Below are 23,137 nucleotides of genomic sequence, written 5' to 3' on the forward strand. Positions count from 1 at the left end.
CCATCATATATTGCCAGGGGAAAAAAATAGTCTCTCTCTTTCAATTCATATGGCAGTTGTGACTATGAGTCAGTATCAAATATCAGTAAGAACCTTATGTTGGTTAACAGAAAATATGCCTGTCAGTTGGGACTCTGCCTGTTAACGTTTTTTTTTTTTTCCTTGTGAGACAGTCTTGCTCTGTCTTTCACGCTGGAGTGCAGTGGTGGCATCTGCAGTGGAGCTCACTGCAACCTCTGCCTTTCTGGCTAAAGCCATCATCCCACCTTGGCTTCCCAAGTAGCTGGGACCACATGTGTGTGCCATTTTGCCCATAATTTTTCATATTTTTGGTGGAGTTGAGGTTTTGCCATGCTGCGCAAGCTACTATGGTCTCGAACTCCTGAATTCAGGCTATCCACCAGCCTCAGCCTCCCAAAGTGCTGGGATTATAGGCATCAGCCAGCACACCTGGCCCTCTGTCAGTTACTTCTTACATGATTTGAGAAAGATAACATGTAAGATCAAACAGGTGCATTAAACCCAGACTTTTATTTGGAATGCTATAGCATAAGATCCCTAAAGCAGTGTCTACCTTGGGAAGGAAAGGGGGAGTTTTTACAGAATCTTAGCCAGAGGAATAAACTGAAGTACACCTAGTTTCAGGAATAGTTGGTCAAAAAGGTTTTTGGAATAGGGAGAAATTACTCTTTATAGTTTAGCAACTGTTGGTTTGGGTCATTTGGGTTTAGTATGAAGGGTAAGGAGGACTGCTGCAGGAGCTAAGGTCCTTTACGAAAGGGCGGTAAGGAAGCCGTTGCAAGGGTCAACATCATGCTAGGACTACAGTCAGAATTTTTAATGTTTCAATGTCTCCTGCATGCTTTCCTCTTAGTCAACAGAGAAACTGCTGCTTTGTTCTGTCCTCCAAGACAGCTTTTACCACTTGCAACTGCTAAAATCTCAGAGTCATTGGGCATGACTACCATTGGAGCAAAGGGAATTTTCCTTCTCCTTATGCAGGTTTGAGTATGCTGAAATAAACTGACAATAGATTAATAATAATAAAAAAATAAGGCAAGTTTATTACCTGTGTGGGGGAATCACAGAGAGTGCTTACCTAATAATCCAGTGAAGTTCAGATTCTTATACAACTTTCTTCATCGTGGCGGGGGAGGGTGGGGACATGGGGAAATTTTAAGGGGTAGAAATGATTTTTAGGAGAGTTGAATGGGCCAAAGGAACAGACAATAGCTTGTGACAATGTCTATCTAGGCATGGTGACATTCCTCAGTCTTCTTTCCTGTGGTATAAGTTCAGTCTTCTCTGGTTAATGAAATTTCAGGGAGGGAAGTAAAGGCAATTGTGTTTCTCATGGAGGAGCTTCAGATTAAGGAAAAGTCAATGAGAGAGGGAGAGTTCCACCCTACGTTCCTGGGGAGAAACAGGTCAGAAAGTCCTGGTTCTAAAGCTGCTTCTAAGGCCTTTAATTTTCTTTAGTTCAAAGTGCCAAAGCTCCATACCGTAGGGTATTGTTTTTTGAGCACTTCCATCAGGACATTTTGTGACTTTTGTCTTTGTAGCTAAACTTCAATCATTTGTTGAGTTAGTAGCTGTTCTGAAGCATTTATGAATCCAGAGGAAGCACAGTCAATTGTAAGAAAAACAAGCCTTAAAGTAACCACCCAGTAGGTTCATCTTGCCAGCTATCTAGACAGAGTCTATTTCGTAAGACAGGGGAATTGCAATAGAGAAAGAGTAATTCACGAAGAGCTGGCTGTGCAGGAGGCCAGAGTTTCATTATGACTCTAATCAGTCTCCCCAAGCATTTTGGAAACGAAGTTTTGTTTGTTTTTTTTTTTTTTTTGGAGTTTCGCTCTTGTTACCCAGGCTGGAGTACAATGGCGCGATCTCCGCTCACTGCAAGCTCCGCCTCCTGTGTTCAGCCAATTCTCCTGCCTCAGTCTCCTGAGTAGCTGGGATTACAGGCATGCGCCCCACGCCCAGCTAATTTTTTGTATTTTTAGTAGAGACGGGGTTTCACCATGTTGACCAGGATGGTCTCGATCTCTTGACCTCGTGATCCACCCGCCTCGGCCTCCCAAAGTGCTGGGATTACAAAGTTTTTAAGGACAACTTGATGGGTTGGGGAGACCAGTGAGCCAGGAGCTCTGTCTGGTCAGAGACAAAATTACGGAGTCAAAGCTATCTTCTTCTGCTGAGTAAGTTCCTGGGTGGGGGAGGGGGCACAAAATCAGATGAGCTAGTTCATCCAACTGGGTGGTGCCAGCTGATCCATTAAGTGCAGGGTCTTCAGACTATCTCAAGCACTCGTCTCAGGAGTGGTTTAGGGAGAGTCAGAATTTTTTAGCCTTTAGCTGCATGACCCCTAACCATAATTTCTAATCTTTGGCTAACATTAGTCCTACAAAGGCAATCTAGTCCCTAGGGAAGAAGGAGGTCTGCTTTGGGAAATGGCAGTTATCATCTCTGTTTTAAACTTTAAAGTATAAACTATAAACTGAGTTCCTCCCTGAGTTAGTTCAGCCTAAGCCCAGGAATGAATAAGAACAGCTTGGAGGTTAGAAGCGAGATAGTGTTAAGTTAGATCTCTTTCATTGTCTCAGTCATAATTTTGCAAAGGTGGTTTCATTAACAGGAGGATTATCAGAATATTTGGACTGATGCCTTTTAGACAAAATCCTGCTCCATCCGGGATCATCTAAGAGAATAAATCCTATCTCTTCCGGAGTTTGTAGGTAAGGCTTGCTTGATATCCGTAGAGTTGTGTTGGCTCTCTTGATCTCCTTAGAGAACAGAGATTGGGAGAAGAAACTTTAAACATCATTTTAGCAACCAAAAACTTTAGAGGAAGAGAGAGCAGAAAAGATGACAATGGAAAGAAGAGAAAAAGAAAAAAACGGTTGTCACAATCAGAGGCTTATAGTATGAGTGTCATGATCAAAAGGTCTTGGGAAGAAGCCATCATGTCTACTTGGATGCTTGATCTGAAGATCTTGGGGAAGGTAGTTCTTTTGTGGTGAAATTCGATTTTGGGGAATCCTGAGAGATTCCGTTTCAGATCTCCAGTCAGTATGGGTATCCAGGAGGTGAGTGCAGGAAACCTCTTAAACTTGGAAGCAAGCATCCACAAATTTTTAAAGCCATTAAAAATAAAATTGAATTCCAGATGATACTTTATTAAAAAATAATAATAATAAAATGGGAGCTATTCTGGTGGAGGGAGAGTTGGGGAGGTTAAGAGCCATGCTATCATCAGTCCTTGCCAGACCTCTACGTGCTCTTACGGTAACCCTTGTTGCATCTGAGTAGATCCTAGGATTCCCTTGAACAAACTTTGAAACCAGTGGTGGAGAACATAAACACAAATTTACATAGATAAATATGTATACATGTATACATATGCACACGCATGTATATGTGCATAAATGCTGTGTTGTATGTGTATCTGTGTGTGTTTGTAGTGCAAACTAGAAGACATCAAATGCTGCAGTATTTAGAAGCAAATCCTATGGCAATTTAATAGGGAATCATTATTATTACATGTGGATATGCACCATGTAAAGCAAAAAATCTCAAGATGTTGTCTTTGATTCTTAGACTAATGGCAAGTTCCAGATTGACAGTTGATGGTGAATAGGAAGGCTTAGTGGAAGACAGTCTAAAAACAATCTTTGGATAGTCTGGTATGTTACGCTGAGCTGTTTTGTAGGCAAAAGGGAGCCCACTGAAAGCGTTTGACTGGAGAATAGAGTGATTAGAGCTGTTCCTTAGGAAGGTTCCTATGGCAACAGTGCATGGTTTGTTTTGGGTAGAGACAGCCTGGAAGCAATAGGCCAATTTAGAAGTTACAGGAATAGTCCAGATCAGGTAATAAGGATGTAAATGAGTGAGGTGGCCGTGAGAATAAAACAGAGTGGATATCAGAGACATTTTAGAAATAGTAAGTCTACAACTCACCATGACTAACAAGATTTTGAAGGAATGAAAGAGAAGTTTAGACAACACACTTTTGAAGTTGAAAACTCAGATATCTAGGAGGATAATGGTCTCATTAACAGAAATAAAAGCGACAGGAGTGAAGTTACATTTCCTGTGAGTGGCAGATGTACCAGGAGTTTGAATTTGGACATGGCAAGGCTGTTGTCTTGTCACTAGCTCTCACTGGTAATGTATATTGTTAAAGAGAATGCATCAAATCATTCCTTTTGATTATCTTACATTTGGGTGGTCACTATTAGACCTACAGTGTGTGCAACATTATCTTCTGACAATTTATATGTTTAAAATACATTTTCTAATAGCTTTGATGAGAACCATCAAGGCAACCTTCTCTGTATAATAGGTTTCCAAGGCTATTTATCCTAATAGATTTAAAAGCTCTGAAAGTAGAAAAGATCCCAATATTTATGTGAGAAAAATAAACCTGGTAGCATAGAAACACACAGCGTTACTGCCATATACTCAACAGCTTATTTTGGTGACTAATAAAAGGACAATTGAATGGAGGTGTGCTCCTCAGCTATCGTCCAAATGTCCGATGCAGCCGCCTTAGAATTCAAGCAAAAGTAGAAAGGTCTTCTCCAGTTTAAACTCTCTGTATCAGTGGCATAGTTGTGTGCCTCCCTACCAAGGGATAAATTCTCTCAGCATTTAGCATGACTTTTGTGTGTGTTGCTTCTTTCTCTACAGACTCAAATGTGTATGTGGCAGAAATCCTCAGGCGCAGAACTGTGCATTACACGAGGAAACGTGTGAGACAGAGCTTGCACTTTCTGTAGGCCCCAAGTTAAGGCTGGGTTTCCTAAACCTTAAATATATAGTTGAAAAGATTCTCCTTTTTTTCATTGCTAATGTATAAAATTTGAAAAAAAAATTATCTGTGTGTAATAGTCAAACTTATCTAATATTTATGACTCTTGAGATAAAAAGAAGGATTTGTATTCTTTTTGGAGAAATGCCAGAGCTAGTATCCTAAAAAAAAAAAAGAAATGTGCATGAGTGGTCCTTCATTTGAGTACGTGCTATCCAAAGGACAACTTCACAATTCCATATTAATACTTGCAAAATGTGTCCCAACTAAGCTTGAACCTCCCCAACACGCTTTACCCTCAACCAACTCTCTGCCCCAACCACACTGAATGCCCTTTTTAGCGCCCTGCCTTTGGGTGTGATGATTCTTACATTTGAGCTTTACCTCTAATTTACCTAGGAAATGGGTGTCTACTGTTTGAGGCTGAACTCAAGTGCAATCTTCCCTTGGCAGTCATGGCAAATAGGCTCCAGGACCCTCACAGATACCCACATCTTTAGATGCTCAAGTCCTAGATACAAAATAGTCTAATATTTGCAGATAACCTACACACATCTTCCTGTATACTTGAAATCTTCTATAGATTAATTATAACACCTAATACAACATAAATGCTATGTAAATAGTTGTCATGCTGTATTTTTTTGTTTGCGCATTTTTCATTGTTTCCTTTTCTCAATATTTTTAATACAAAGATGGTTGCAGACCCACAGAACCCCATAGGTGTGGAGGGCTAACTGTATTATTTTTATCGTGATCTTTCTGTGATTTCTTCAGCTAGAGGAATATTTAAACTCACTTGTGATTCTGTTATGTTTTATTTTCTATTTTAATACTTAGCACATTATTCTGTATTCATATATATGGGTTAAAAATAAACAATATGGAGGCACAGAGAGGTTATACAATTTGTCAAGTGTCACACAACGATTAGTGATATGCCCAAAATATCCCAAAATGCTTTACAGACTTATAAACGCCATGTATATTTTCTTGCTTTTTCTCTCATCTGTCTCCTGACTGTTCCCATTCTATTTGGCAAGAGGTTAGTTTTTCTAAAAATATGCTATCAGATCTGTGGACAATATATTTGCTTCTAATATTACTCATATCTAACTTCACAGCTGTGGATTTCATGTTATGCTATTTACATGTTATTTCATGTATGAGCAAAACAGTTTTTTTTTTAATGCCTGAGACAGGCTGACATGCAAATACGGAAGAATAGAGAAGCCAAAAGTCAGGGTAAAGATATGAATGAAAACTGACAGAATCCTCATGTCCTACAAGTTGTATTGCTTAAAAATCAACATCATGTGGCTACTTGGAAGAAAGAAGCATGGGAAACATTGAATTTTTCTTGTAACTATTTATAGGTCTTTGGTAGTTTTCTGATGGAACTCAAGTCAGAGGCTCTCTCTGTTTCTGCAGGGAAGAACTTTCTGCAGGGAAGAGCCAGTTTTTTACTACTGATGGCAGCAACTTTTTCAGCTTGTTGATTTTCAGAGATCACTGTTATGGTAGAAATGATTTTTATTCCTTTCATATGATGTAATACTTTTTTAGGGTTTCCTTCTCCATATTAATCTTTCCACTTCTTTTTTATTTTGTTTATTTAATTATTTATTTATTTTTGAGATGGAGTCTCACTCTGTTGCCCCGGCTGGAGTGCAGTGGCATGATCTCGGCTCGCCGCAACTTTGGCCTCCCAGGTTCAAGCGATTCTCCTGCCTCAGCTTTCTGAGTATCTGGGATTACAGGCATGTGCCACCACGCACAGATAATTTTTGTATTTTTAGTAAGATGGGTTTTCTCCATGTTGGCCAGGCTGATTTTGAACTCCTGACCTCAGGTGATCTGCCTGCCTCAGCCTTCCAAAGTGCTGAGATTACAGGCATGAGCCACTGTGCCCAGCCCCCTCCCTTATTTTTAAAATGGTGTCACAAATACTTAGATTTTCCAACGAGGAATATTTTAAGAAACACATAATTATGTTTGAGTCTTTAATTGGGTCCCCTGCAGCTAAATAACTAGATGATGATATTCTAGTCAACCCATTTAGCTCAACTAGGTTAAAGGTCTGACAGTTACTTGCCTTATGAATCTAATATCAAATTCTCTCACTTAGTCATGTATGTCTATATCCAAATTCTACAACTCAGAAAAATAGTCTTGACTTAGGGAAATCTCTCACACTTTGTGTGCCCAATTAGTCACTAAACATTTAGAAATCTTTTTCGTTTTCAATGGTTGCTTTTAATAAGTCCTACATTCCTGGTAACTCCAATTCTCAGAACTTTTGCCACCACTTAGAGGCATCAGTTGGGGACATTTGCCTCAGATTTGGGAGGTATAAGACAAACAAGCCATGTGGTCTTGTGGCAGATGCAGGCAGGAGTGTGAGCCTTGGACTTGGAAGCCCTGAGATTTTTCCAGCAATTCTGAGTATATCTCTGTAAATCACCCATGTAGGGCAGCAGATAACTGAGGTCACTCACTAACTGTTGTGTCTTGCAATTCCTGAATTTCTTGAGCATGAGTAGCATTTTTTTCTGAACTTGGTCTCTTGGTCTCTAAATGTTTTAGGAGTTGTTAATTTTTTTGCACTGAACGGCTTCTATCTTGAAATAACTGATGCAATGTCTGTTTTCCTATGGAAGTACTCACTGAGATACTACCTTTCTTCATTTCTGAAAAAAAAAATCTCTAATATCCTCTTAGTATGAAGTCCTTCTATGATTGCAAAGTCAAGTAAGGCATTGACCTATTTACTTCTCAATTTAATGTGACATATACACTTCTTCAGTTGCCATAGTGTATGTGCTATTTATAAAAGGCATTGCCCATGGTACTGGCAAGGCATAAAGATAAAAAAGATTCAGGAGCTAAAAGAAAATATGTGGGAAGCAAAAAGCACACAGCTTATATATGGTAGGCTTTGAAATGATATGAGAGGCATAATAGTGGTCATGAAAATAGAAATTAAAAATAGGCAAACTAGGGAGGTATGGAAGAGTTCCATAAGGAATGTGCAATTTCAATGTTAAAAAGTTAGGGAAGGGGGCTGGGCGTGGTGGCTCACACCTGTAATCCCAGCACTTTGGAAGCAGAGGCAGGCGGATCATGAGGTCAGGAGTTGAAGACCATCTTGGCCAGCATGGTGAAACCTGGTCTCTACTAAAAATAGAAAAAATTAGCCAGGCATGGTGACATGTGCCTGTAGTCCCTGCTATTCAGGAGGCTGAGGCAGGAGAATCGCTTGAACCCAGCAGGCAGAGGTTGCAATGAGCTGAGATCATGCCACTGCACCCCAGACTGGTGACAGAGTGAAACTCTGTCTCAGAAAAAAAAAAAAAAGTTAGGGAAGGGCTACCACCATAAGAATTCACTAAAAGGAAAAGAATAATATTATTAAGGTGTATAGTGTACTTACAAAATATGTGTATTTTCCTGAGTGGACTTAGGGAGGTGGCAGAGGGAGAAGTTGGGGCCAGTTGGTACATGGCTTTGCGTGCCACGCTGAGGAGTTTGCTCTGCATTCCGCCGGGAGTGAACTTTTAACAATTTTTGAGCATGGTAATGACATAATCATATTGGTCTTTAGAAAACTCAGTTGTTTAGGGAAGAATAATGAACAGTATCTACACGTAAGAAGTGAGTGGAAACAGACACATCAACAACAGAAGGATTGTTAAGAGTCAAAGATTTTAAAGACATGGTGTTCAAGAGGTCTAGAGAAGAGAACTAAAGAGGGGGGAAGACACAGCGTCTATGTTATTTCTCTCCGTTCACAGCAGATGAAATGGATACAGAAATTTTACTGTTTACCCCAGCTACCCTGTCACTTCCACAACTGAGCACATTCAAGGAGCTGCTTTCTCCTCCACTTTGATTTCTGTTCTCAAAAGTTATTACTGTACCTCATTTATGTACAGAAGGAGGCAAAGAGAGCTGATACACACAAAACAATCTCTCACTGGCAAGACGGGAATAAATTTCAAATAATAGGCATCATCCGGTAGGCTGCTTTCTCGTTCACTTATCCTAAACTCAAGCATTTTCAGTGAACCCCTACCCTCCCGTCAGCTTTCTACCTCAACTTAGGGTAGGACCACTTCTTAAGGAATACAGGCAAGCTCTTCATAGGCACTCACATATATTCTGAAGCAGTAGAGTTCCCTGATCCCCTTGCAAGACTTGTGCCAGGAGTGGGAGGGGGAGAACGCAGACAGGAAGCGGGAGGAGTCAGGGTAAATGCTTCTGGGCTCTGACCCCACAGTAGCTTCCAAGGGTGTGCTACAATTAATGCTGTTTTAGCAGTTGCTGTCCATGGATGGCTAAGTGTTAAGCGAGCTCAGTGGAGAGTCAGGGTGACAGCCTTTTACACCCTGCCGTCCTGGTAACCGATCCTTATCCGGTGTCCAGGAAGAATCAGGTTACACGGAGCTGAAGGACAGCTTTTACTGAGTGATGGAGGCGACTCTCAGCAGGATGGATAGGGAGCTTGAAAAAGAATTGAGTGGGAAGTTGATCTTCCCTGGAGTTTGGCCATCCTGCAGCCGGTCTCTCTGACCATCTCCAGCTGAACTCCTCTTGACGTTCAGATGCTCCTTCTCTGCCACATACTGTGCCACTCTGCCACTCTTAAGTTCTTGTGTTCCTCTGCTCATGGAGCTTGGGGTTTATATAGGCACAGGTTAGGGGCGTGGTGGGCCAGGGTGGTCTTGGAAAAGGCAACATTTGGGCTCAAAAACAGGAACACCTATTCCCATTTAGGGCCAGAGGTTTCCAGGCTTGAGGGTGGGGGCTTTGCTGGGAAACCACCCTCTTCTATCAAATATTTTCTTGCCTCCTGTCCATATCAGCACTACTAAGGGCGTGATGGAATGGGCTGACAACGTAAACCTACAGAGCTTCAGACTGGAAGAATTGCTTACAAGAAGGAAAACGTACCTCCCAAGATTCATGGTGAAAAGACACAGAGTGATTCTAATTAATGTCATGAGGGCAAAAGTGGGAAGAATAATGGGATTTTTATTGCTTTGAGGTTTGACTCAAAGCACTGGAAGTTTTGGATAAATTACATTCATTTTATTGTCGCAATGCATAACTCACATGGTGTAGCACGATGCTCAACTCAGGCTTGCACAGAGTGCCCCCAATGAGAGGTGGTGTGGCAGAGAAGTGGATAGGACAATCAGCAGACTGGGGTTCCAGGGCCACCTCTGAGCCTGTCTTTTAGGACCTTGAGGAATTAATTTAACTCTTCTGGGCATGCTTTGCCGCACCTGTTAAACTAAGGAGGTAGAGAGAACTCCGGGAGCTTAACTTGAATTTGAAGTTCTCTAAAATTCTATTGCTGTGATGGATACTCTGAACTCTCTGGGTTTGTGGTTATTGTTTTATTGTGTTGCATTGTTTGAGATGGAGTCTTGGTCTTGTTGCCCAGGCTGGAGTGTAATGGCACAATTTCTACTCACTGCAACCTCTGCCTCCTGAGTTCAAGAGATTCTTCTGCCTCAACCTCCCATATAGCTGGGATTACAGGCTCCTGACACCATGCCTGGCTAGTTTTTGTATTTTTAGTAGAGACAGAGTTTCACCATGTTGGCCAGGCTGGTCTTGAACCCCTGACCTTAGGTGATCTGCCTGCCTTGGCCTCAGAAAGTGCTGGAATTACAAATGTGAGCCACCATGACTGGCCTAAAATCTCTTGAATGCGCTCCTTGAAATTCATCCAGATTTTTCTCCCTGACTTATTATTTGCTTCTTTTCTCCCTCAAGAATCCCAAGAGCGATCTGCCACCATATTTTTGTTTTACCAAAATCTGTTTTCAGTAGACTTGAACTTTGATTTCCAAAGATGTGAACGCTAAATGTTTGATGGCAAAGCATCTTTGGTGGGGGAAATCTTCCTGCTAAAATTATACTTACTGTTTTGTTCCTGAAAGATCCTTCAAAATATTGGATAGTAAATGAGGGTTGGAGGCGGAGAGAGTAATCTCAGGTAGTCTGCCAAAGACATTATTGTAGGAATTTTAAGTGCTTGGCTGGTGTTCAAGTTAAACTTTGTATTGTCCAGCAAATGTTTACATAATTTAGCAGAAATAATGGTTACAAATAAATGAGAACAATGCCTGTGGAGATAACAGATATCAAGGCATTTTGTGTTGGTGTTAGTTTCGTGGGTTTTTTTTTTTTTTTGCTAAATATCTCTCTCTTTACCATTAGTCAACCTGTAATTCACATGTGAATTAGAAAATATTTTGATTTGTTAGAAATACAGCAGCATTGCCACTTGATTTTTACTGTAGACTGCCTACATTTCAATATTTTGTTTCTGCTGTTCATCAATTTTAAAATAGACAATAAAATTTCTGTGATTTCCATTTGCCCTCAACATAGGCTGCATCAATTTCACAAAAGGAAATTCATTTGATTTTGTCTTTTGGTCTTGTCCTATTTATAGAAACAACTGTACTGGGTTAATAGGAATTTATTATACTTTTAATTCTCCTATTATTTTCATATCTTTTTCGTTTATTTGCAGAGATCTTGGTTAGCTTCTCATAAATATGATTCTGAGTTTTCTCTTCACAAATCAAGCTGATGACTCAATCTAAGGCAGATTTTCCACACACACACACATACACACACACACCCCATTTCTTTCTTTACTATATGAGGCACTTTTATCTCTTCCTGAATTATTTAAAGCTATACCATTTCAGACCTTTTCTCTAGGTGTTGCAAGTCTCTTACAGAAAGAAAACTCCAAGTAGGAGGACAATAAGATAGATGTAGATATGAAGGGAGTTTATTAAGGAGTATTGACTCACATGATCACTAGGTGAGGTCCCACAATAGGCTGTCTGCAAGTTGAGGAGCATGGAAGCCAGTCCAAGTCCCAAAGCCTCAAAGGTAGGGAAGCCGACAGTGAAGCCTTCAGACCGTGGCCAAAGGCCTGAGAGATCCTGGCAAACTGCTGGTGTGGGTCCAAGAGTCCAACAGCTGAAGGACTTGGAGTCTTCTGTTAGAAGGCAGGAAGCATTCAGCATAGGAGAAAGATGAAGTCTGGAAACAAGTCAAGTCCTTCCAACTTCTGCCTCCTTTTCTTCTAGCCATGCACAACTGATTAGATGGTGCCTCCCAGATTGAGGGTGGATCTGCTTCTCCCAGGCCACTGACTCAAATGTTAATCTCCTGTGCAGCACCCTCACAGACCCACCCGGGAACAGTGCTTTGCATCCTTCAATCCAATCAAGTTGATACTCAGTATTAACTATCTCAAGTCCACCCCTTGTTAACTTGAACCCATACACATCTCTTGAAATAATATAGAGTCTTCCAGTAATGACAATAATAAGGTCATACTATGCCTCACCCATTCTGAATTTCCTTTGCCTCCAGCAAGCACCTCAGTAGGTGGTGGTTTTTTACCTGATGTAGTGTCCTAAACCTTCATTGCTGAAGAGTTTGGGCCATTTTGAGTCCTGCTTGGATTGCTGTAGTTTCACATTGACCTTAATCACATGTCACAGCAGTGCTAAGAGACATGCGAAGGGATCTCCTGTATTCCACTCATACTCTTCCTTACCTCCCTTTGTGGGGTAATAGACTGATTTCATCTTGATAGTCCTGGTCAATCACCCCAGCCGACACTGTAAATCTCTTCTTAGCCTGTTGACTTAGAGGCAGGAGGAGCCCAAAGTGGCCAGGTGGCAATCTTAACTTCTAGTTTAATAGTATCATTGCTGTGTTTCCTGCTGGCAGCATTCCTTCCTCTCGAACTAAGACATCTAGGCCAGCAGAACATAGTATCACAGAAGCAGAAAACAAAAATGTTGCTAATGGTTCCCTAGAGGTGCTGGAAGGGGTGTCACTTCCACTTCCTGGACCCATCACTCCTGGACCCATGAATCCTGGCTATGGAAGAAACAGTACCATATATTGGATGCTGATTCAGGGCATACAGAACCTTCTGGACAACTTTGCTTCAGTCCTGCCAAGTATTGTCACCTAGTTGGCATTGTAGCTGTAACTTCAAAAGGGCATTCCACCGCTCTGCTATAAAATCAAAAAGCAAGTTACTTACTTCCTAGATACAATGGGGCTACAGGCATTGGGTTAATACATCGGTTCCAAATGAAAGAAATTGGCCTAACCAAAGGGGCTACAGGCCCCATGCAAGTCTGAAATCCAATAGGGCAGTCATTAAACCTTAGACTGAAAATCCTGTGTACAAAATAAACAAATAAGCAGATACCTGTTAATATCTATTAGTATTACATATGATGATACTGACTATTAAGGAAAAGTGATTCCTGCACCACATCGCCTTTTGTTTCTTAGTTTTTGGGTTTTTTTTTTTTTTTTTGAGATAGAGTTTCGCTCCATCACCCAGGCTGCTGTGATCATGGCTCACTGCAGCCTTGAACTCTTGGTTTTGAGTGATTCTCCCTCCTTCTCAGTACCTGGTACTACAGGCACACGCCACATGCCTGTTAATGGCACAAGCAATCTTCCCATCTAAGCCTCCCAAAATGCTGGGATTACAGGCATTAGTCACTATGCCCTGACCAACATCACATTTTAAAGTCAGCTACCAAATGGCAGGAGTAGAAATCCATAGTCATTGTGCAGTGAGATGATGTGGGTTTCTTTTCGTTTTCAGGACCAACTCTACCAAAAACAAAGCAAGATGAATAATACTATTCAATTAAATAATCCATCCCTGGAGAAGTTAGGATGAATGTCTTGGAAGCAAATTTTCATAAATCTGTAAATAACATTTGTCTGGGCAGCTTGGAAGTTTCTGTCTTCTATACCCTCTCTCGCCTTTTCAGTCTTTTGATGTGATGGTTTTAATAACCAGTTCTTTTGCCTTTTCTTAGGCTGCTTTGTTTAGAGAAATCTTTTCTCAAACGATAACAATCATGTAAAAAGTGTACATCTTAATGAATTTTTCACAAATGGTGCTCATATTTATAACCATCATTCAGAAACAGAACATGAAGCTATCCTTATGTTCCTGTCTAATGACTTTTCCTGCCAAGAACAACTCTTGTCCTGATCTCTAAAAGCATAGAGTAGTTTTGCCTGGTTTTAAAATTTTCATGAATGAAATTATTCATTGTATACTCCGTTGTTGTCTAGCTTCTTTCACTCAGCATCGTTTATGATATTAATTCATTTCATTGCATATAGTTCCAGTTAGTTCCTTTTCATTGTTTTATAGAATTATCTAATTATACTACAGATTCTGTTTCCACTCAACGGTTGATAAAGATTTGCTTAGTTTCTAGCCATTTGGTTTTTACAAATAGTACTTAAACATTTTCTATACGTGTCCTCTGGTAAATGTGAATTCATTTCTATTGGATATATGTGGAGAGAGGCGGAATGCTGGATTATAGAGACTGCATGTATTCAACTTCACTAGTCATTGTCTAGTGGTTTTCCAAAGTGGATGCATCAGTGTATACCCCACCACCAATGTTTGAGACTTATGGTCGTACTACATTATCACCTCAACTTACTATAGATTTTCTTCATTTTCTCCTTCTTCTCTTTTCATTTATACATGCTGATGGGACTATAAGTGTATGACACAGTTTTACATTTTTCTAATGTCTAATCAGGTTGAGCATAGTTTATATTTTGTTTGTTCATTTGACCATGTAAATATACTTGTGTGAATTGCCTTGGCAAGTTCATTTTAATTTTCTTACTTGCTTATAGAAATTATTTCTATCTTGTGGGTACAAATACTTTGTCAGAAATCATAAATATTATGCATTCTTCCATTCTATGGCATGCCTTCTTTCTATTAATTTAAATTCTTAATTATATGTTCTGACTCATCATTTATTTTTATTATATATTTTCATGTATTAAAAATATGTGCCTCCTCTGTAAGTCCTGAACACATTTTTCTGTTTTTGTCTGAAAATTTTGTTGCTTTTTCTTTCTCATTTAGAGCTGCAGTGAATATGGAAATCATTTTGGTGCATTATGTGAGGTTTAAGTCAAGATCCAATACTTCCAAATGAATATCAGATTGACAGAGCAATATTTGTTTAAAAAGAAATTCAGTGTTGTACTGCATTTTCCTCTTTGTGAAAGTACTCATGCATGTGTGTCCTCGCCCTCTTTGATCATACAAACTAGGGGTAAACTCAGAACTGCATAGTACTTTGCTATATGAGTATAGGAGCGTGTGTGTGTGTGTGTGTGTGTGTGTGAGCGCGCGCGCGCAGGTGTGTGTGTGTGCTTGTTTTAGTGCTGTTGAGGTATAGTTTATATATTACAAAAGTCACTGATTTGAGATGTACAGTTTGATCAATTTTGGTAATTGCATGCAGTCATATGACCTCCATCAAATTTAAGATATAGAAAAGTTCTGTCACTCTAGTAAGTTTCCTCATGCCTTTCTGCAGTCAACTCTGCCAACTTCTAGCCACAGGCAAACACTGATCCACAGTCTTTCACTACAATTTTGCATGTTCAAGAATTTCATGTAAATATGTTCACATTGCATGAAGTCTTTTTTATGTGACTTCTTTCCCTTAGCATAATATTTCTTAGATCCAGTCCTGCTGCTGTGTCTGTTTATATTCGGGTTGTTTGTATTGCTGGAGAATATTCCACAGTATGAAAATACCACGCTTTATTTATCCATTGCCAGTTGATGGGCAATTGGGTTGCTTCCAATTTTGCACTGTTAGAAATAATCCTTCTAGAAACAGCAGTAAATAAGTCTTTCTGTATATATGTATATTTGCACAGATTTCTCCCGGGTAATATCACTAATAAAGCACTGTGTAATAAAATGTGCTATGATGACATAAATATTTCTATACCCACAGGGCACACTATCATAGCCACTAACACAAGTGACTAGTATTTGACATCTGGTTAAGAAGCTAAAAAAACACTTTCTAAATTTTACTTAATTTCAATTAATTTAAATTTAGGTTTGTATAATTACATGCAGCTGGTGGCTATTACATTGTCCAAGGCCATGAACAGGACTGCTAGGTCAAATGATAAATGTATGTTTAATTTTATAGTATGCTAACATAGTATTTTTTAAAGTGATTTTATCATGGTATATCTGCTAGCAAAACATGATAATTCTAATTACTCCGTATTCTCGCTTTAGTTAATTTAGTAGCTGGTTTTAAAAAGTATTAGTGAAATGACAGGTGCTTGGAGATATCTTTTCATGAGTTTAATGGCTATTTGTATATCTGTATAAATATGTTACCTCTCTTTCATTGGATCGTTTACCTTACTTTGCAGATGTAAGAATTCTTTATGTATTCTGGATGCAAGCCCTTTGTAATATTTATGTTCTGCAAATATTTACCACCAAATGTAGCTCATAAGCAAAATGAAATGTGTCTTTTGAAGAGCATGAGGGTAAATTTTATGTACCAACTTGACTGAGACACAGTGCCCAGATAGTGAGTCAAACATTATTCAGGATATTTCCATGAAAGTGTTTTTTGGATGAGATTGAAATTTAAGTGAGTGTACTTAAGTAAACAGATTATCCTGCCTAATGTGAGTAACCCTCTATAATTAATATAAGGCCTTATAGGCCAAAGACTAACCTCCCTTCAATATACTAGTTAAGGTTTTCCAGAGAAACAGAACCCAACAGGACTTTATATCTATATAATAGAAATTGTCTCACATGGTTACTTACAGAGGCCCAAAAGTCCCATCTGAAGCTAGAAAGCTAGAAAAGCCTGTAATGTAATTCTCAGTCCAAAGTCCTGAGCATAAGAGGCCACTGGTGTAAGTTCCTTTCCAAGTTCAAAAGCCCCCAAACCAGAAGCATCCATATTTGAGGGCAGGAGAAGGAGAAGATGGGTGTCCCAGCTCAGCAAAGAGAGTGAATTCATCTTTCTTCCATGGTTTTGTTCTATGTGGGGCCTCAATGGATTGAATGGTGCCCACCCGCATTGGTGGTGGTGGACCTTCTTTACTCAGTCTACTGATTTGAATGCTAGTTTCTTCCAGAAACATCCACAGATACACCGGAAATAATATTTTACCAGCTATCTGGGCATCCCTTAGTTCAATCAAGTTGACACAACATTAACTATCACACTGGGAAAGAAGGAATTCTGCCAGCAGACTGCCTTTGAGCAGGCTGCGACTCTTCTCTGGGTCTTCAACTTGCGGGCCTATACTGCAAATTGTGGGTTTACCAAGCCTCCACAACTGCATGAGTGAATTTCTTTAAATAAATCTGTATTTCGTTTTTGCCCTCTCTTTATTTGTCTCTCTTTATTTGTCTCTCTCTCTCTCACACACACACACACACACACACACACACACAGACACACAGATACACACACCACTGCTTCTGTTTCTCTGGAGAGCCCTAACTAATACAAAGGGTAAAGGTTTCTGATTTAAAATAAGTTTATTTTATGCATTGTTTTATTCTTTTCTAGATTGTATTTTTGTGTTCTGTTTATGAAAACTTTCCTTACTAAATGTCACCAAGATTTTCTTTTTTTTTTTTTTTTTTTTTTGAGACGGAGTTTCGCTCTTGTTACCCAGGCTGGAGTGCAATGGCGCAATCTCGGCTCACCGCAACCTCCGCCTCCTGGGTTCAAGCAATTCTCCTGCCTCAGCCTCCTAAGTAGCTGGGACTACAGGCACGCGCCACCATGCCCAGCTAATTTTTTGTATTTTTAGTAGAGACGGGGTTTCACCATGTTGACCAGGATGGTCTCGATCTCTTGACCTCGTGATCCACCCACCTCGGCCTCCCAAAGTGCTGGGATTACAGGCTTGAGCTACCGCACCCGGCCAAGGTTTCCTCCGTGGATTTTTTCCTAGTAGTTTTATGACTTTGTCTGTCATGTTTATGATCCATTTTGAGTTAATTTTTATTTGTGGAAGAGGTGGGCTGGCATTATTATGACAATTAATTGCAGATTTTTTTGGTAGATTCCTAAAGAACTTATTATACATATTTGAACATATCACTGCAATTAAAAATTATACTTCTCCCTTCCAAATCTTTATGGCTTTTATTTATTTTGCTTGCCTTACTACACTGGGTTAATACCTTCAGTGTAATTTTGAATGGAAGTTTTGAAAGTAGCCACTCTTGCCCTGATCCTGATCTTAAATAGAAATAACTAAACCTTTTGGTGTTGGGCATAATGTTAGTTGTGGTTCTTATCCTAGATGCCTTTAATCAGTTTTAGGAAATTCCCTTGTATTCTTAGTTTACTCAGAGGCTTTATCATGAATAAGCATTGAATATTTTCAAGTGTTTTTTTGTATTTATTGCAACAGTTAATATGGTTTTTCTCTTAATCTGTTAACATGGTGACTTACATTAATTTTCAGTGTTGGAAAACCTTAATTTCTGAAATAAACCTAACAGTGATGGTTAATTTTAGATATCGGTGTGACTGGATTAGGACATACAGAGATACCTGGTAAAGCATTTATTGCTGGTTGTGATTGTGAGGGTGTTTCCGGAAGAGCCTGACATTTGAATCAGTGCTCTCAGGAAGAAAGATCCACCTTCCGTGTTGGCAACCATCTAATTGGCTGGGTACCTGGCTGGAACAAATAGGCAGAGGGCAAGAGTTGAGCTTTCTCTCTCTCTCTCCTGGAGCTGAGACACCCTTCTCCTCCTGACCTTGAACGTTAGAACTCCAGGTTCTCTGGCCTTTGAGCTCCGGAACTGACATTTTACCCCAGTCCCTTCCACCCACCCCATTTTCAAGCATTTAGCCTGCGACTGGGAATTACGCTTTTGGCCAATTCCCCTAATAAGATCCTGCCCACATATCTGTATCTCTCCCTCTATCGTCCTGATCTGTCTCTGTGGAGAACCCTGACTAATACACATGGTCATGAGGCATTGACCTTTTACATATTGTTGTTTACAATGTCTAAAACTGTGTGATATACATTTTTTGTACCTGTGTTCATGAAGAATAAGCATTTGTGTCTTTGTTTTCTGAAGATATCTTTGACTGGTTTCAATATCATAAGTCAAATCAAATGAGTTGTAAACCGTTCTGTCATCTATGTAATATTTTCTTAAACACTTTGTGCCAGATTGAAAGAATAAAGCCATATCGCCATGTCAAATCTTTTGGGGGGAAACTTTTAGTTTCTAATTGGATTTCTTTAATGGAGATAATATTTTGTACTTTTTAATTTTTGTGGGGGAGCATCCGTTTTGGTAAGTTTTGACTTGAGGAATGAGTTCATTGTACCTTGGTTGTCAAATGTATTGAAATTCACTTATTCATGATACTCCCATATTATCATTTTATTTATTTATTTTTAATTTTTTAGAGACAGCGTCTCGCTCTGTCACCCAGGCTGGAGTACAGTGGTGTGATCTTGGCTCACTGCAACCCCTGCCTCTGGGATACAAGTGATCCTCCCACGAGTAGCTGGGACTAGAGGTGCATGCCACCATACTCAGCTAATTTTTGTGTTTTTTGTAGTGACAGGGTCTTACTATGTTGCCCAGGCTGGTCTTGAACTCCTGGGCTCCTTGAACATGCCTCCGCCTCCCAAATTGCTGGGATGACAGGCATGAGCCACTATGCATGGCCCACATTATCACTTTAATGTGCGAAAGACAGTAGGTATTTTATTTCTTTTATCCTTGATATTACCAGTTGTTCTTTTTTCATTATTTTTATTAGTTTAGCTAGAGGAAATTTTAGCAATGCTTTCAAAGAACCAGCTTTTGGTTTCATTAATTCTCCATTGTTTTTCTACGTCATCGAATTCTGCTCTTTCTTTATGTCTTGCCTTCAACTTACTTTGGGTGTAGTTTGTTATTTTTTTCTAATTTTTTAAAGAGAGAATTCAGATAATCCATTTTTACTTATTTCTTTTATCCTTAATGTTTCCTCCTTTGGTGCGGGCGGGAGACTAAAACCTCACAAGCCAAGGCCTGGGCACAGGAACGCTCACCCCAGCCCTGCCCAGCAGTGACAATAACAACCCAAACCTATCATTTTGAACCTGCCTTAGAGGTCTGCCCTGCTATCCCCAGAGGCCTCAGTTATGTAGGTGATAAACCTTTTCTCCCCCTTTTGGTACATGTGCATGTATGCCTTTATCTGTCTTGCCATCCGTGCCGACTTTTGGATGGTGGAGGGTGATAATCACAGTGGCTTAGTCGCTGCAGCTTTCCCACGCTTGCTGTTCACATGACAGATGGTTTCCCTATACCTACTCTCGTTTTTACCTCTTTATACTTGAAGCATGACTTTTGTAGGCATCCTGTAATTAGGTCCAGTTTTTAAATTCATTTTGATAACCTCAACGTTAGCTATTGTCCATTAACATTTAATGTGATTTTTCATATACTTGGTGTGGAGTCTACTGTTTTATTATTTGGCGTTTACTTATCTCCTCTGGTTTTTGTTCCTCAATTTCTCCTTTGTTAATGAAGACTAAGCTCTGATTTTTTGTCTTGCCCAAATTCCAATCTAAGGGATCTAGGGAGTCATGCTCTAATAACCATAAATTCTCATCAGATAGGTTTTATTTAAGCCTATATATTGGGACTTGCTTTTCCAACCTGACTCTGGCATAACATTACAAGACAAGAAAGAAAACCAAAGTATTTTACCCCAAAACATATTTTTTTTTTGCCATATCTTGAAATGACCCTACAAAGCTGTCCTTTGTGAGAGAAAAATTGCATCTGTAAAGAATCTCTATTAACATAGCTAGGTTTTTTTTTCTTCCAGGCCCTCCCAATCCTAAAGAGATTAACTAAAAGTCTATCACCTTTTTAAGATCTGCAGAGGAAACATTTGTCATCTATTGACTCTAAGGGCAACCATTATAAAACTTCCAAAGAACCTTGGTCTCCACTATCTTTTATCTTAACCTGAACATGTCCTTTTTATAGATTCCAGGTCTTTAGACAAACTCAACCAATTGTCAATGAGAAAATGTTTAAATTCACCTATAGCCTGGAAGCACTACCTTTGAGTTGTCCCGCCTTTCTGGACCAAATCAATGTATTTCTTAAATGTATTTGATCGATGTCTCATGCCTCCCTAAAATGTATAAAACCAAGCTGCACCTGACCACCTTGGGCATATGTTCTCTGGACCTCCTGAGTGCTGTGTCACAGGCCATTGTCACACATATTTGGCTCAAAATCTCTTCAAATGTTTTACAGAGTTTGGTTCTTTTCATTGACACTGACTTTTGCAAAATTAATTAAATCCTTTTAGAATTCTATTTTAAGTTTTCTGTTAGCCTTTTAGCTAGACTTCTTGTGTGTGTGTGTGTGTGTGTGTGTGTCTGTGTGTGCACGTGCTAAGTGGTTGCTCTACAGTGTGAAATATATGCCCTTACATTTTTCCAGTCTAAGTATTGTTAATATTGTACCAATTCATATGAAATGTAAACATTTTACAACCATATGAGTTCATACCACTCTCCAATTTTTTATAATTGTTAACATGATATGATATGATATATGGTATCACATACTCTAGGTTATATATTCATAAGAAAATACTATAATTTTGCTTGAAACATATAATGCATATAAAAATGAAGAGGAAAAATAGGAAAATCATTCCTTCTCTCTTTTTCTTTTAATTAACTTGGACATTTGCCATTTTTAAGAATCTTCCTTTCAGTTCCATTCTGCCAACTTGAGTTCCTGTCTGGTATCATTTCTATGCAGCCTAAAGGACTTTATTTATCATCTCTTATAAATCAGATCTCTTGAAAAATAATACTCTCAGCTTTCCTTATCTGAAAATGTCTTTATTTTTCCTTCATTTTTGAAGGATAACTTCACTAGAGATAGAATTCTGAGTATTTTTTTTCTTTTACCACTTTATAGTTATTCTACTCTCTTCTGACCTCATGGATTCTTATAAGAAATCAGCTAAAATGTGCTCATTCTTCCACTGTTTGTAACATTTCATTTCATTTTCCCTTTCTGCCTTATTTTTGCTTTTAACAGTTGACTAATGGGAAAATCTGAGAAGCCAAGCAGGTATAACCCCTGCAGATGGAGCAAAAAGGGAGGACTGCAGGGAGATCAATGGAAGACTCTTGCCTCTGCGCAACTACTTTCTCTTTCTGTGAACATCCAAGAGTCTGGTGGAGTGCCTGGCATTGCTCTTGATCCATAAGATAGAAAGTGAACAGATGAAATGGACATAGAACAGAGGAGAGAGGATAAGCTGAGAACTGCTGAACACTTTGCTTCTGTTTGTTGCTGTATCAGACCCACTATGACTTTCTGAGAGCAATGACTTATCTTCTCAAAATCTCACTGAAGATTAATGAGGAATAGTGAATGTTTTCAAGCACATGTGAAGATATTCTTTTATAGATTTTGTTCTGGTTTCACTGTGGAGAATGGCTTATGGAGGGGGACCTAAGAGCTCCATCACCCCTCTGCAGGCAACAGCTGATAATAGTGAGGACAAGGATTACAACAGTGTAGGCTGTTATGAAGACAGTATAATTAAGGCACACACTGAAGGTAGATCCAAAAGAACTTTGAGGTAGATTCTATGTGAAGGAAAAACAGGAGAGATGAATCAAGGATGATTCCAGAAAAAAACATGGGGAAATGCTGGAGATAGAAACACTAAAAACAGAGCTGATTAGGAGACAGGGTAGAGAAGGAATTGATTTGAGGGCATATACTTAAGGTTCTTGCATTGTTATCATGCAGAAGTATGCACTGAACAGTTGGGGGTATGTGCCAGGATCTAAGGACACTGTACTGAGATGGAGATACAGATTTCAGAGTCGATGAAAACTGAAGATATATTATAGATAAAATATCCCAGAGGAGTAAGGAGAACAAAAGACTAGGAGAGGATGAGTACAGGAGCCCACTAGTGGGCCTGAGATGGAGAGCTGTCTTCCCTACAACCACACAGATGGATTGTTAGTGATGGTAGAGATTTTCAAGTCATATTCTGATTGTTTCACGGAATCCTTGCTGTGTTACAGATTGTGATGCAATTGGTAGGTTCACCTCTTATTAGGTTTATATTTTCTGTTCCATTTTTTATTCCAGTAAAAGTGAAGCATCCTATTCATAAAGATATGATGTGTGTTTCACTACTCTGGATGACCATCAACCTAACAGACAAATGAAATGTCAAGACATCGCTCTGGGTATTTCTAATTACAGGATTCTATTTATGATGTAAATTGTACTTGACAGCTTTTTCCCAGCTGGAGTCTTACTTTAAATTGCTATCAATTTAGCAGTGAAAAGGAGATACAGAAATTTAAACGAAAATTACAAATGACTACCTG

At 39.3% G+C, this 23,137-nt stretch overlaps 1 long non-coding RNA gene across 1 annotated transcript in view; it reads left to right on the forward strand.

Moving 5' to 3' along the window:
- Positions 1-2,329: 2,329 nt before the first annotated feature.
- The window catches only part of LOC144580303 (uncharacterized), an 83,614-nt gene continuing 62,806 nt past the window's right edge, over positions 2,330-23,137 (forward strand). Inside the window, exon 1 of the long non-coding RNA XR_013529591.1 lies at positions 2,330-2,738. This is a non-coding gene — a long non-coding RNA (uncharacterized LOC144580303). The remainder of the gene's footprint in view (positions 2,739-23,137) is intronic.

This window comes from Callithrix jacchus, chromosome 19 (genome assembly GCF_049354715.1).
Source record: "Callithrix jacchus isolate 240 chromosome 19, calJac240_pri, whole genome shotgun sequence".
Classification (NCBI taxonomy): Eukaryota; Metazoa; Chordata; class Mammalia; order Primates; family Cebidae; genus Callithrix; species Callithrix jacchus.